Source organism: Mixophyes fleayi, chromosome 8 (assembly GCF_038048845.1).
Source record: "Mixophyes fleayi isolate aMixFle1 chromosome 8, aMixFle1.hap1, whole genome shotgun sequence".
Taxonomy (NCBI): Eukaryota; Metazoa; Chordata; class Amphibia; order Anura; family Limnodynastidae; genus Mixophyes; species Mixophyes fleayi.
This window is the reverse complement of record NC_134409.1, coordinates 35144805-35158599: the sequence shown is the minus strand read 5'-3', so window position 1 is coordinate 35158599 and position 13795 is coordinate 35144805.

Here is a 13795-nt window from a genome sequence, read left to right as displayed (position 1 = left end):
CATTTGCGCAGCAAAATATGGCATGAGACAACTACAGAGCTATTGTTCCTAATTGAATTGCCTCATAAAAATGTAAATGTGTGTCTGTTCAAGTACCTGCAATGTGTAGTATAGTCCATTATTATGCTATGTAACATTGAGGTTTTGTTTTGCTAGTTAATGAATAAAAATAGACCAGTTACAATTCTTTGTCTCAATAACTATTTTAGATTTACTACCTCTGAACATTTACAAAAAGATATTTAACACCAGAATTTTGACTCTCGGCACAGGGTTAAGTTGAATTATTAAGCTTTCACTGGAAACATTGGCTGTGTTGACGAGTCACCATGACTACAGTTTACACAGCTTAATTGTGAAACATCTATAGCTTTCATCCTCCAGAGTTCTATTATTCATTTGTAATCCACTTTGTACAGTCAGAGAGAGAGTGTTTATGTACTATAGTAGAAAACAAAAAATAAACTTTGAATTACATGTGTACTGTAGCTCTGCCAAAATAGCAGTGAATATAGACCGTTCAATTAGAAAAAAATCTGCACATTTGACATTACAGTTAATAAACTACAGACAAAAAACATAAATGTATATAAAAGACCTTCTACTTTTCATAGTCAGAAAAGCTCTGCCCACGGAAGAAATGACTTGTCCCTTAATTTAAGGACCTGAACGAAGACAAAAACAAGTACTTTGTCCTTGCTCGAAAATGTCCCCGTTCTATGTAGTGAGCAGTAATACCTGTGACCGCTGCAGGCAAATGTTAATGGAATAATGCAGAAGGGGGTTTAACAAATGGGCAGTGGAAAAACATGAAAGATTAATGGTCTTGATTGCTGAAAGTGTGCTACATACTAAGGTGGTATAGATATATTTTATGTCAATGAATAGCAGTGTTTGTAGGTGTACTGAACAGAAGGGAGATAGAGTGTAATAAGTGTATGTGTTATTATGCTATTAGTTATACCACTTTCACACTGCCGCCCTGGCAAAATCTCGAGATATTGCAGGATGACAGTGCAGGACACCCCAGCAAATTACCGGGTAGACTGTGATCACACTGAACACGGGTCTGCCCGGGTCTTCCTGGACCTGTTTACTCTCAGGCCTCAACCCGGGTTGCCGGGATTCACCCCGGCAAAAAGCCCGGGTTTTGGAGGCAGTGTGAATGGGCTATTAGTTAGCGTGAGAGTGGGGTAACAGTGGGATGTTTTGTGATGTGTGTAGAGGTTTTAGTGTAAGGAGTGGGGGAATTCTGTGAAATACGGGAGGTTTATTAGAATGCATATAGGTATTAATTATAGATGAGTGCATATATATTTATTCTCTTCTGCCGCCAAGGTAAAAACTTGTATGACAGCCCACCCCCTTATTCTAGGCATGTGAGTAGAGTAGAGGAAGGAAAGGGAGAATATATTTTCTCATGCTGTCAGTCACAAAGTTACAACTATTGCAGGACAAAGCACAGGTGTCTTGTATCAGCATATGCTGCTTTCTGCAATCAATTCTTGCAGAGCATGGTCAGTGACCAGACTGCTTTCGCAGGCAGGGAGGGAGGAACAAGTTAGCAGCCAAGTGTTGAAGTGAGAACTTCGGTTTTGCTTTCCCTAGAAATCTGCCATCTGAGATGGAATTCTCATCTCACAACAGAAACAGCCCTGTCTGGAGCAGTTTGTTTACCAGCATAAGTTTCCTGCTTGATTGACAGAGGTTTAGGAAAATGTCCCTGCTAAAAGTGCTAGGCCTTTTCGCAAGAATTGGCTATACATCAACTTAGGCCTCATTCCTGTGAACGCATTCCTCTTTACACTTTGAATGTGATTAGATTTAATTTTTTAGACAAGTTCAGCTTTTAATTCTTATCTCACTTAATTCTTATCTCACTTAAACTAATATTTCCCATTATATCCTTCTACAATTCCATCAGTTGATTGGTGGTGGAAAATGCTCCAGAATCTTCACTCAATGTTTGAAATGATTAAGATTCAGTGACTGGGACAGCAATTGCCAATGGTCTAAATAGTTTTTTTTACCTATCAAATGATTTAGTGATCAGTAATCATACTGAAACATTACACTCTCATCATGATACAAATGCTTCACCATAGATGCTCATTAAGAATGGTTTTGTATTGGCTTTTACCTTGCCATCTAAAAGGAAGATGCAAATGCATTCACATTATCATTGAGCTACTGGAAACTTTCATTGTGATAAACAAGAACTGAAGCCTATAGGCTTCTTTCGGTGTGTGCTACTCATGTACTTGTCTGCTTTGTTGAAGTAAGCGCATTACAGATTGCTACAGAGCAGTAGATCAACATCTGTAATTTTACTAGTGCCTTTGTATGTGTAACTCAACAGCAATATGCAAGGAAAGTAGATTGATTGCACTCCTCTAGGGAACTGCTTGATCCATATGTGGACATTGGTTGTATTGAACAGCAAATCTTTCAGAGTGGAGTTCTCATTAGGTTAAGCGTTTGACTCTACATTCTAGAGCGCACAGCTTAGAAGGAACATTGTTTCCTGAATACATTTGTCAATGTATCTATAAATTTAACATAGAATAAGTTGAAGTCAAGTAGTAATGTCATGGAAGGGGGGTGGGGGTGAAGTACCCTATGTCGGCTGTTACATATTGATGACTTGAATTTATTTTTAGTGTCATAACATGCCAAGTGACTATTTAGATGTGTGCCCATTAGCTTTTGGTCCTCTCTGGCTGGAATTTATATTCTTCTGTTCAGACACTGTTATATGACATGCGTGTGTGTGTTTCAGAGCACATCCCAAACAGCACACTCCACATACTCTGTATAATGACCTATATTTCTTTGTTTAATCTCCTGCTTTTATAAGAATGGAGGTCTCCTGAGAAATAATCTACCATGCTTGATTCTAGATGTCTGGTACAGCCTTGCCTTCATCACTTGGCTTTGTTCTTTTATTCTGGTTGTACAGTTCTTGCTCCATACCTTTGGGCTCCTCCTTGGATATCGGCTTTCTCTAGACAATTGATACCAGTGGCGGATCCAGCGCGGGGGCGATCGGAGCAATCGCCCCCCCTAGCAGGGGCTTGCTGCCGGCGGCTGCACACTATGTGCAGGTCCGCTCAGCAGTGACAATGTGCTGCCCGGCTGCTTTGATTGTGTTTTAAACACAATCAGAGCAGCCAGGCAGCACATTGTCACTGCTGAGCGGACCTGCACATACTGTGCAGCCGCCGGCAGCCTTAAAAGGCAGAAAGGGGGCAGGGCCTAAATCGCCCGGGGTAGAAAATCTTTCTAGATCCGCCCCTGATTGATGCTATATTTTCCTCCTGTCTACAGCCTCTTGGCAAGACACCCTAGAGGCCTCCATCTGTGATCTCTTTACAGCAATGTTTAAGTCCCTGATCACTGTCCAAAAAACTGTGTGTCCCAAAAAAGCCAGTACCCATTATCAGATGGTCTACTTATCAATCATGATACTAACATCAGCATAGATTATGTCATGTTATAATGTCAAGTAACTGTCCCTGCACCTGAGAAGCTCAGATCCTGCTTACTCTGCATTGAGCATGTTTGTCAGTGATGCTTTGCCCTTTATGTGCATGTGCATGTCCAAATGCTTGCCCATAACATAATTTTTTTTTTTTTTTAGCTATTCAGCCCTTTGGTTGTTGCCTGAGCAACATGTTCAGTGTCTCAGCTGTCGGAACTGCATTACCCTCAATAAATTACTGATTTTGTTTTGTACCCATGAAATACATAAATACTGTACTTAAACTATGTTTAAAAAGTGTAAAAAGTAATTTGCTGCAACAATATTATTCCACCTATAATGATGTACAAAACGGAGTACAGTATTTGGTGATAATTTTCATTGAAACCAACTGCTCATTGTGCAAGATACAGTTTTGAGAAGTTCTCTTAAAAGTGAAATTAAAATGACCTCTAACTTCCACAATACTCAGCTTTGTACATTATTTTAAAGGGCAGAGCAAGTTTTGCTTTAGTTATGTATTGTCTTATCTGATTTCATCACTGGAGAGGGTTTGGAAACAGACTATATTACCAATCTCTTCCTCTGAGCACGCTTCATGGTATTTGTGGAGTGGTGTTCACAGGGTCATTCAATCTAATTCCAAACCATACTGCTCCCAAGCACTCCATTGTTTTAATGTTTATTTTAATGCAATTTCTGTATAGATTCATCCAACCAGCACAACGAAAAAAAACCCCAAAAACACTAAAATATATTTATCAAGTAGAAGTTCAGCCAGAATGTAATATACACAGGCCACAATATAATCATTTTTGAATATGTATTGTATATGTATTGTATTCACTGAATTGTATTGTAATAATGTTTACATCAAGGTCTTGGTAAACTCTGTTCCAAGCACAGTTAATAATGAAGATGCTACTTTTAAATAAAATACTGGTGCTTCATAATACAATTCACTGTGTAAACAAGAGGAACAAGTCATAAAACATGCATTCTATTTTACCATTTCAAGGGATTTCAATCTTTGGGATGAAGTTTGGTTTACAAAGCCCCATTTAGGAGTCATGAGGCCTATATCAAAGAATGTGGCCTGTGGCCTGGTGCTTTAATATGTTCACAGAAATCCTTGGTGACACCTAATATCTTTCATTATTATGGATACCTTGTCCCATATATATTATACAATATAGTTACATAACATTCAGTTGAAATGCCTATTGTAATGTAAATCTGTTTAATTTGTTGTTAATGTTATAGGTTTGTTTTAAGAAATCCCTCAAAAAAAAAAGTAAAAAAAAAAATTGAAAAGCTGATTTTATGCATCATTAAAATGCATCAGTTTCTCTGTGTAAGTATAGGCTAGCGCTCCGGAGTTATTTCAACTCTTGCAGGCTGCCTGTCAAACTCCGTTGTAATGAATGAGTCACAAGCTAGCAGCAGAAAGTGGTATGTAAAAGCACAGACTAAGTTATTTAACTCATTTCTTCTACAGAAAAATAGATATCTCAGGAGCTGTTGCATGTGCTTTATTTCCAGCATAAGATAGCAGAAAAATAAATTACAATGATTTAGAAATATGGTGGCTAGAAGGAAAAAAAAATGGGCACAACGGTCTTTTAACAGATTAAAATAATAGACAATAACATTCGTCAGCAAGTGGATTAAGTTTGATATATTCTGCAGATTTAAAACTACACAAATAGCGTCCTGATCCACTCTGGCTGGAAAAATCTGTTCTAACGAGATCCAAAAGATGCATGTCTGGTGCTTTCGTTCCCTCACTGGGGGAAGTTTATAAGTCTCTATCATTCCCCCTATGCCTGTCTGCATGGCAACTGTTCCGTTTACTGCAGGGGTCTCCTGTATTGAACCCCCAAATCCCTCCATTCGGACATCTGAATTCTCTTGAATGGCAGCTAGCACCCCCCACCAACTCTCTTAACAGGGCTCAGTACAGGACATGAAAGCTATAAGCCTGTTCTACAATTGGCTTGTAAGGATCAGTTTCCTGGCCTCCACTTAATTCTAATGGATGTCTCAGTTCAGGGAAGGACTGGAAACAGAGCTGCTACTACTGCTTCTACACACGAGGCATGATAAAACTATAAGCTTCAGTTAACTTACGCATCAGGCAGCTAATATAAAAGTCTGATAGCAGTTTAGAGACCAGACCTGATGGGGGAGCACAGGTGGAAGTATACAGACTACCACTATGTACCAGGGAAAGGGTTGTATATTGTGCCAACAGGGACTAGGCTCTATACGTACAGTTGATCGCTAGGAACTGTGCCACCAGAGATTGGTCTCTCTTTGTACACTAGGCCCCTGACAGTCAACAGCACTGTGCATGTTACACTGTGTCACCAGGCAGTTTTCAACTGTATTGCACACTTGACCACTTGTAACTTTGCTACGTATGGTTCACTGGCTGCCAGGACTCCACTTTGTACATTGGCTACATCCTTCTCAAAATAAATTAACCCCTTTCCTACAAATGTATCCCTTATGCTTGGAATTCATGTATGTACTTTAAACCTAATCTGAAAGTGATATAATAATGTAAAATATTTGGAAGAATTGTGTGATCTATATTAACCTGGAACTGGGATATTTAAACAGGTATGACATTTAATCACCAAGCCTTCAGATAGTCAGTTAAGTGAAGGCTTTACTATAAAAAGTTTTTTATTTTATAAAATTAAATATAGTAATCACTGTGTCATTTGCTAGTACTGCAGGGGGTATATTTAATAAACTGCAGGTTTGAAAAAGTGTAGATGTTGCCTATAGCAACCAATCAGATTCTGGTTGTCATTTATTTAGTACATTCTACAAAATGACAGCTAGAATCTGAATGGTTGCTATAGGCAACATCTCCACTTTTTTAAATCCATGGTTTAGTAAATATACCCCCAGGTGTGAACCATATTCAGGTTCACCAGTCTAGGAAATACAGGATGCTACATTATTACATTTATCTTGTATATGTATTTGGGGGTTGATGAGCAAAATATCCATGTAGAAATGCTCATTGGTTTACTCTCTTCTTAAACTGTGCTTTAGAATGCTAAGGAATAAGATCATGTATGCATTTTGCTCCCCAAAAAAGCAAATGGTGGCCTTTATGGACTATGCAAGCTTTATGGAGGCCCTAGTGTAATGACTGCTGTAAATCGCATTTAATCAGTCCAATTAGTGGTTAATGTACAACAGGGAAAATGCATTGCAGTTAGTCAAAAAAAGCAGAATTGTTGTAGCCATTAATATTAATTACTAAAAAATGGCTAAAATTTTCTTGAAATGGAAAAGTTCAGTCAAATCCCTGTGGAACTATTTGCACAACTATACAGCCTAGTTTGATATGCTCTGAGCGATGGCATTTAAATGCCATATTTGATAACGTGTCGGCAGAAGACTTGACAGTCAGCTTATGTGAAAGCTTTAATGGATACCTGCGATATGAAGTCCCGCTTATTTACTGCTAGGAGGATGCTCTCTCGAAATGGCAAAATAAAGATGACAATTAATAAACTTTGCCTAATACAGCAGTAGCAAATACAAAATTGAAGAAAAAATAAACAAAAAAAAAAAAGTTGCTAAACAGGTAGAGGTTGTTGAGAGTCTGGAGCAATCTGATTTCTTTCACATAGGAAAAGTTGTTTCTTATATTAGAATGTATTTTTTAGTATAAACTATCATTGAACATCTTTAAAGTGTACCTAGTTTGTGGGTTTTTTTTTCTCCTCAGGTGGCGGTGTGTATATGTATTTCAAAAAACACAATTTCAATATCGTTAACAAACATGCCATTCTTAGGAAAATTAGTTACAAACTGTACCCTATATCTGTCTTGTACTCCTTATAATGCCTTAAACAATATTTAAATTAGCTGCTGCAGTGGGCTGTCCCATTGGCTACAGATCATGAGCTACTAATCACATCTGACCATTCAGAGCCAATGTACTAAAAGCGAACAGATTTCTTATAATCAGGAGAACAGTGAGCATGCTCCTTAAACCACATTGGATGTTCTCACATTAATTAAAACTTAAGATTTATCCCTTGCCAGAAGATTATTTATTTCAAGCATGTAACAATGTGAATTTAGTAAAAACTAAAATGCTGCATCACAAAATAAATACAAAAAATGTTTATTTGTTGTTTGCGCAGATATGTTTAATACACAGTTGTTCGCTACTTTAGTAGTTCTCTCTTCTGGAATTTAAAATTTAGTTACACCCATATTGTCATATTACAAGTAAACATACCGTATATACTAGAGTATAAGTCGACCCGAATATAAGCCGAGGCACCTAATTTTACCACAAAAAACTGGGAAAACTTATTGACTCGAGTATAAGCCTAGGGTGGGAAATGACTTGCTTCTTTTAATAAACTCAGGCTCCCAAAATGTCTCCAAATGTACCAAAAAATCAGCAACCATATTAGTAAGGTGTATATATAGTGTATATAGCGTTCACATGGGATAGCAGATGCCACAATTTGGAAAATATTGGAGAGGATATGTTTGTTATTAATAATTACTAGATAAACTGCTCACCCTAGGTACTGCGCCCACTTATCCTACTAGGCTGTCTTTAGGACAGTACACAAATCTTGCATCTCTTTCTCATTGACGAGGAGCTCTGGATATGTCCCCCTGTGTTTACTATCCTCTGTGCCTGGTAGGAATGGATTTTCTTCAGCCCTTAACTTCCACTGCGGAAGATAAGAGCTGAGGGACCGGAGAACAGGCACTCACTCGAGTATAAGCCGAGGGGGGCTTTTTCCAGCATCAAAAATGTGCTGAAAAAGTAGGCTTATACTCGAGTATATACAGTAAATGTTATATTCAACATGTTTAGGACTCTCATATCCTAGTTTTTTGATCAGGGAAATCACATTTTCTAACATAGTTTATTCAAAAATATTTTCTTGGAAATCAAAATTTCGATGCATTGCAAAATTATTGGAAATGGCTTCCTTTTGTTGCATGAAAAGAAAATTCACCCAAAATATATATATTTTTTTTATGGTAATCTTACACATGCATGCTAAGGAATCCATCATACCTGGAACTTTCCACAGAAGTATCACTGCTTTGATTATTGTAGATTATATTATTTGTCTTTTTAATTTTCCAGATCCTAAATTCTATTAAGATATTGAAACTTGCTAAACCGAGATTGATAACAAAGAAGAAAGTGTTGATCATGATGATAGTAACACGTTCTGTCAGAGCACAGTAACCATTCGGAGCAACAGACTAATGAAAAGAGAATAATGCTCTAGAGAAAAGATTCGCCTGGAAGCGATGTGGTCAAGGATTAGAGCCTTTAGAATTCACAGTGAACAAATAAAGAGCACATTTAAGCAGAGTAAATTACAGAAATAAAATAGTACATATAGTAATAGTGCACACTGTAGCTTCAAATGTGGGGTAAAATGACATAATTTACTAACTATATTTATCTGCCTTACAGCAATCTAGTAACAGACCAAATCCCCAACTCCATTTGCTGGAATGCAGCCCCAAGCATGGAACCTCCACCATGCTTCACTGTTGCCTGCAAACACTCATTATTGTACCACTTTCCAGCACCCTTTTCATGTTTTTTTTTTTACTAAATTATCTATATTATTTTACTGGATAATAATACTCTGCTTCTCTCATTTGATATATTGTGTCATTCTTCTCCATTACTCTGGTCTTTGTTTAATGTATGTAATCCTGTAAACTTTCTTATCCTTTCTCAACAGCTCCTCCTCTTTACCAGCCTTTAATGTTCTATTCACCTCCTATCTTAACTCCCTAGTTCTCTCCAGGGGCGGATCTAGAAAAATGCTGTGCCCGGGGCGAGATAGGGGGGGGGGGGGCGATTTAGGCCCTGCCCATTTCTAACATCTTAGGCTGCTGACGGCTGCACACTATGTGCAGGTCCGTCCAGCCGTGACAGGCAGGGACAGTGTGCTGCCCGGCTGCTCTGATTGTGTTTTAAACACAGTCAGAGCAGCCAGGCAGCACACTGTCCCTGCCTGTCACGGCTGGACGGACCTGCACATAGTGTGCAGCCGTCGGCAGCAAGTGTCTGCTAGGGGGGCCGATCGCCCCCCCCCCCCTCCCCCCCCCCCCTGTATCCGCCACTGGTTCTCTCTCTCTGGTTACTCTTCCCCTCACTTCTCTTTAACTTTGACATGCTCATCCTTCTAATCTAGCAGTATCTGATTCATCTCTTTATGTTTTCATCTTTCTGCTTCTTTCCTCCCACCTGTAAGCTATTCTTTCTAAAACTGCTCAGTGGCTCAAGCCAGTCATTTGATTGACTGGCTCAGTGGGAGTGGTTGGAAATTTGCTCCTGCCAGCTGATCATTGCTGGGCATAAACTCAACGCGTTTTGCTCTGCATAGGCTCAGTTACAGTTCTCCGTTTGTTTTACAAAGATGGGAGGTTTAACCCCTATACTGCTGCCGCTCATCTCGGTAATATACATATATGCACTAATACTTCCTGCGGAAAGGCTCACTTGTACAAAACTAAATCTCCTATGTGTTTTATAGTAGAATTAAAGAGACCACAGTGATCAAAGTTAACCTACAGGCCTTCATATACTGTATATAAAGGTTGGATATTGTGAGATACAATAATGAACTGCTCCAGTAAAAGGTTTTGAAACCATCCAAATGCAAGTTTCAACAAGTACATAGTCCAACTTAAATATACGATTTCACGTATAAGGGATTTTTAGTTTAACATGAGTTTTTCCATTATTATTAACGCTTTTTTTGTCTTAAGAAATGCTCAGCAATCATTGGACAATTCCAGCCGATTGCACAGATCCAGAACATATGAATATCTTCTCTTTAATTCTATTCTGTGTACATTACTTCAGTGTTTCCCTTATACATTAATGAGCCTTGGCAACCAGTTTCTGTCCCTGCAAGGATTTGTGATTTTAATAAATAATTAATATGCAGGGAGACTGGATAGATGGAGAGAACTGCCAACACCAAGTTGCACTAAATCTCAGCATTTGAGAGATTAATTTCTGAGATTGGAATAGTTGGGTTGATTTCTAGAGACAACTTATTTTTTTGTAACTCTAAAATGCAGCATACTTTAAACAGAAAAAGGTCTGATACTAACCTCCCATAGATTTGCTCCATTGGTCTAAGTAGAATACCATTCCTCATTGATGTTAACATTTGCAACCTTGCATCTGATAGATTTGGTTATGGAAGCTTAATCCCTTCTGGTTATCTTTAATTGGGAACAGGTTAAAACTTGTTGGTACACTATATGGACAAAAGTATTTGGCCACACCTGTTAATTATTGAATTGAGGTGTTTCAATCAGACCCATTGCCAGGTGTATAAAATCAAGCACTTAGCCATGCAGTCTCCATTTGCAAACATTTGTGATACAAAATGGGTCATTCTGAAGAGCTCAGTGTTTTCAAGCGTAGTACTGTGATAGGATGCTACCTTTGCAATAAGACTGTTTGTGAAATGTCATCCATGCTGGATAGTCCATGGTCAACTAAGTGATATTATAAGAAAGTGGAAGTGTTTAGGAACAGCAGCAACTTAGCCACGAAGCAGAAGACCACGTAAAATCACAGAGTGGGGTGGTGTCACCACTTACTCCTTTGCAGATTCTGCTTGTGAACAGAAAACCAAACTATACACTCGTATAAGGGAAACCCAAATTAAGACTTCACACCTTCGTATAACAAACTTCCTTGGGGGCTAAAAGGATCAATTAAAGCAGCTGTCTATAGAGGTAGTGAGACCTTTAAATTGGAAACAAGACTGCGTTAATAATGGATTTCGAAGTGAATAATACAAATAAATATCGCAGGACCTTCAATAAAAAAAACAGCTATTGCACAATAAAAACAATGTACACATATGCAAATGAAAAATAATTATGCACACAATAATAGGAACAAGCCTGTTCTTTTAAAGGATCAAGTCTTTCCATCAGCAAATTTTAAAGAGATACAAAACGCTCACTGAACAGCAGCACAATTAGTCCTGTATGGAATCCATGATGATCAGAAGGATCTAATGAAAGACTTTCATCTGAAAAGTGTTCTATACACAGAAACGAGTCAAGGTTTTTTTAATTCCTCTTAAAAACTTGATTCAGTGAAATGCCTGTGGTGAATTTGCACAGAACAGTCGTGGATCATATTAAGACCATTTTTTATCTCAGCATTTAATATGAACAGCTCCTGCTGCATTCTCTGGAAGGACAATAGATTGGAGAGTATGCCGAGAACCTTTTCCCTCGTACATAAAGCTGTAATACTAGTAATTGAAGGGATTACTACAGCTTTGTTCGTTCACCTATATAAACTGTTTCTCCCCCCGTGATCCTAGGATTCCATGCTGCTATTGAGTGAGACATTTGAAACTTGTTCCAATTTGCTGATAATTAGATTTTTCAATCCTTTATAGGAACAGGCTTGTTCATACTACTGTGTTTATACACTTCTTTTCATATTGGATTTAAATGATTGTGGAGATTATTACTGCTTCTAAGCAAATGTGTACATTGTTTTTATTGTGTAATTGTGTTCTATGATTTACGTTTCAGAGATTCTGCTTGAATGTAGGGAAACAAAGAAGGTTGCCCCAATTATCAGACAGATTTTTGAAATCTGGATTGCTACGTACAAGGTTTTGGGAAGTACAGGTATTGACCCAGATACATCACTGTGGCACAACGACAAACTTACTAAACTGGCTAAATTGGGGAGGGGTATTAAGTGGCACAAGTTTGGGATGTTTTCACTTGGTCAAGTTGTACATTACCAATCTCTTAAAATCTTTTGAGCAATTTTCTAAGAAGAGTTTGTAACTCCAAATACATTGATTTACAGAATTCTACAATTACATCATAATCAGGGGCCCAGGTTGAAGGTGATCCACCTCCAATTAGCAATACCCCCATTCAAAAGTTCTCTTTACAATATATACTCTAGCAACGGTATTTCAAACTGGTATGCATATCTTGTGCCACATGTAATGCCGATTGGACTCAAAGCTCCAAGACTAAAATGGAAGACACTGGGCATGTCTCAGAAGATGAGGAGTGGGATTTTATGCTGGGTGCTACATTTTGCCTGTGATCCTAACAAGTACATCATGCATACAGTCTAACTTCTCATAGTTTATTTAACATGGTTAGATGGAGAAACCTAGACTGCCCAAAATGTGGATGCCTTCAGTTCATTTTGGGATATATTCTGGGAATGCCTTATGATGCACAGACTTGGTGTATCTGTATGGCATTGCGTTAAGAGAACTGGGGTTGATGTCTCCCAATTGAACCCCAAGTATTTAATGGAGATCACATTAGTCGAATCTCAGGAAACATTTAAAATACATATTCAATGTGTTATCATTGACCAAGGTAATTATAACCCGGACCTGAATGGCAAGGGAACCCCCTGTTATCATAGTGGTGTGGCATTGGTAAATGACACCGTGAGTCAGGAATGCTTTACGTATGCTAGAAAGGCCCTTCATAAATTTAATAAACTTTGGTCACATTGGTCCAAGTTCAGATATGCACTGCAATCCTAGGAAGATGGAACAGATTGATTGGTGCAGCAGGTGTCCAGCCCTGGGCAGATTATGTACAATAAAAATTTTGTAACTGTACCCACATCTTTTCACACTTCACGTCCATATATACTTGAATGACTGCTTATTTATTGCAAATTCTTACAATGATAACGGTTCATACTTACATTCATGATAGCACTTCAACAATATTTACATGCATGAAAAGAATGCAAGCAAAATACAGGGCAAACAAAATTGTCAATCAGGATATGTTACAAAGAGGGTCCCACACGCTAACATGGACAAATAACAGGGATCTAAATTGACCACAAATGTGTAAGGCCAGACTGAGGGCCTGTAGTCATTCAATTGTTTGCCCCCTAAAAGACCACATCTCCTAGGACCAAAGCAAAGTATTGAGTGGCTGACTGCACACAGTTTAAGGTCATTGGCTGATTTTTTTAAAAAAAAGCACGAGCAATAAAAATGTAAATGGATTATTATTTTCAATGTTTGGAGGACCATATATGCTGCAAGTTAGGGCTACTGTGATCTAAATAAGCCAAAAAAGCCAAATCCACAAGTGTGGTCAAATTATGGTCATATGTACACAGGCATCTTTGTAATTCATTTTCCTTCTGCTCATGTTTTGACTGGAGAACAGAGGGGAGATAGATACTCACACTGATATCAATCATCTCTATGCAAACAGACATGTATGCAGGAAGGGAAGACA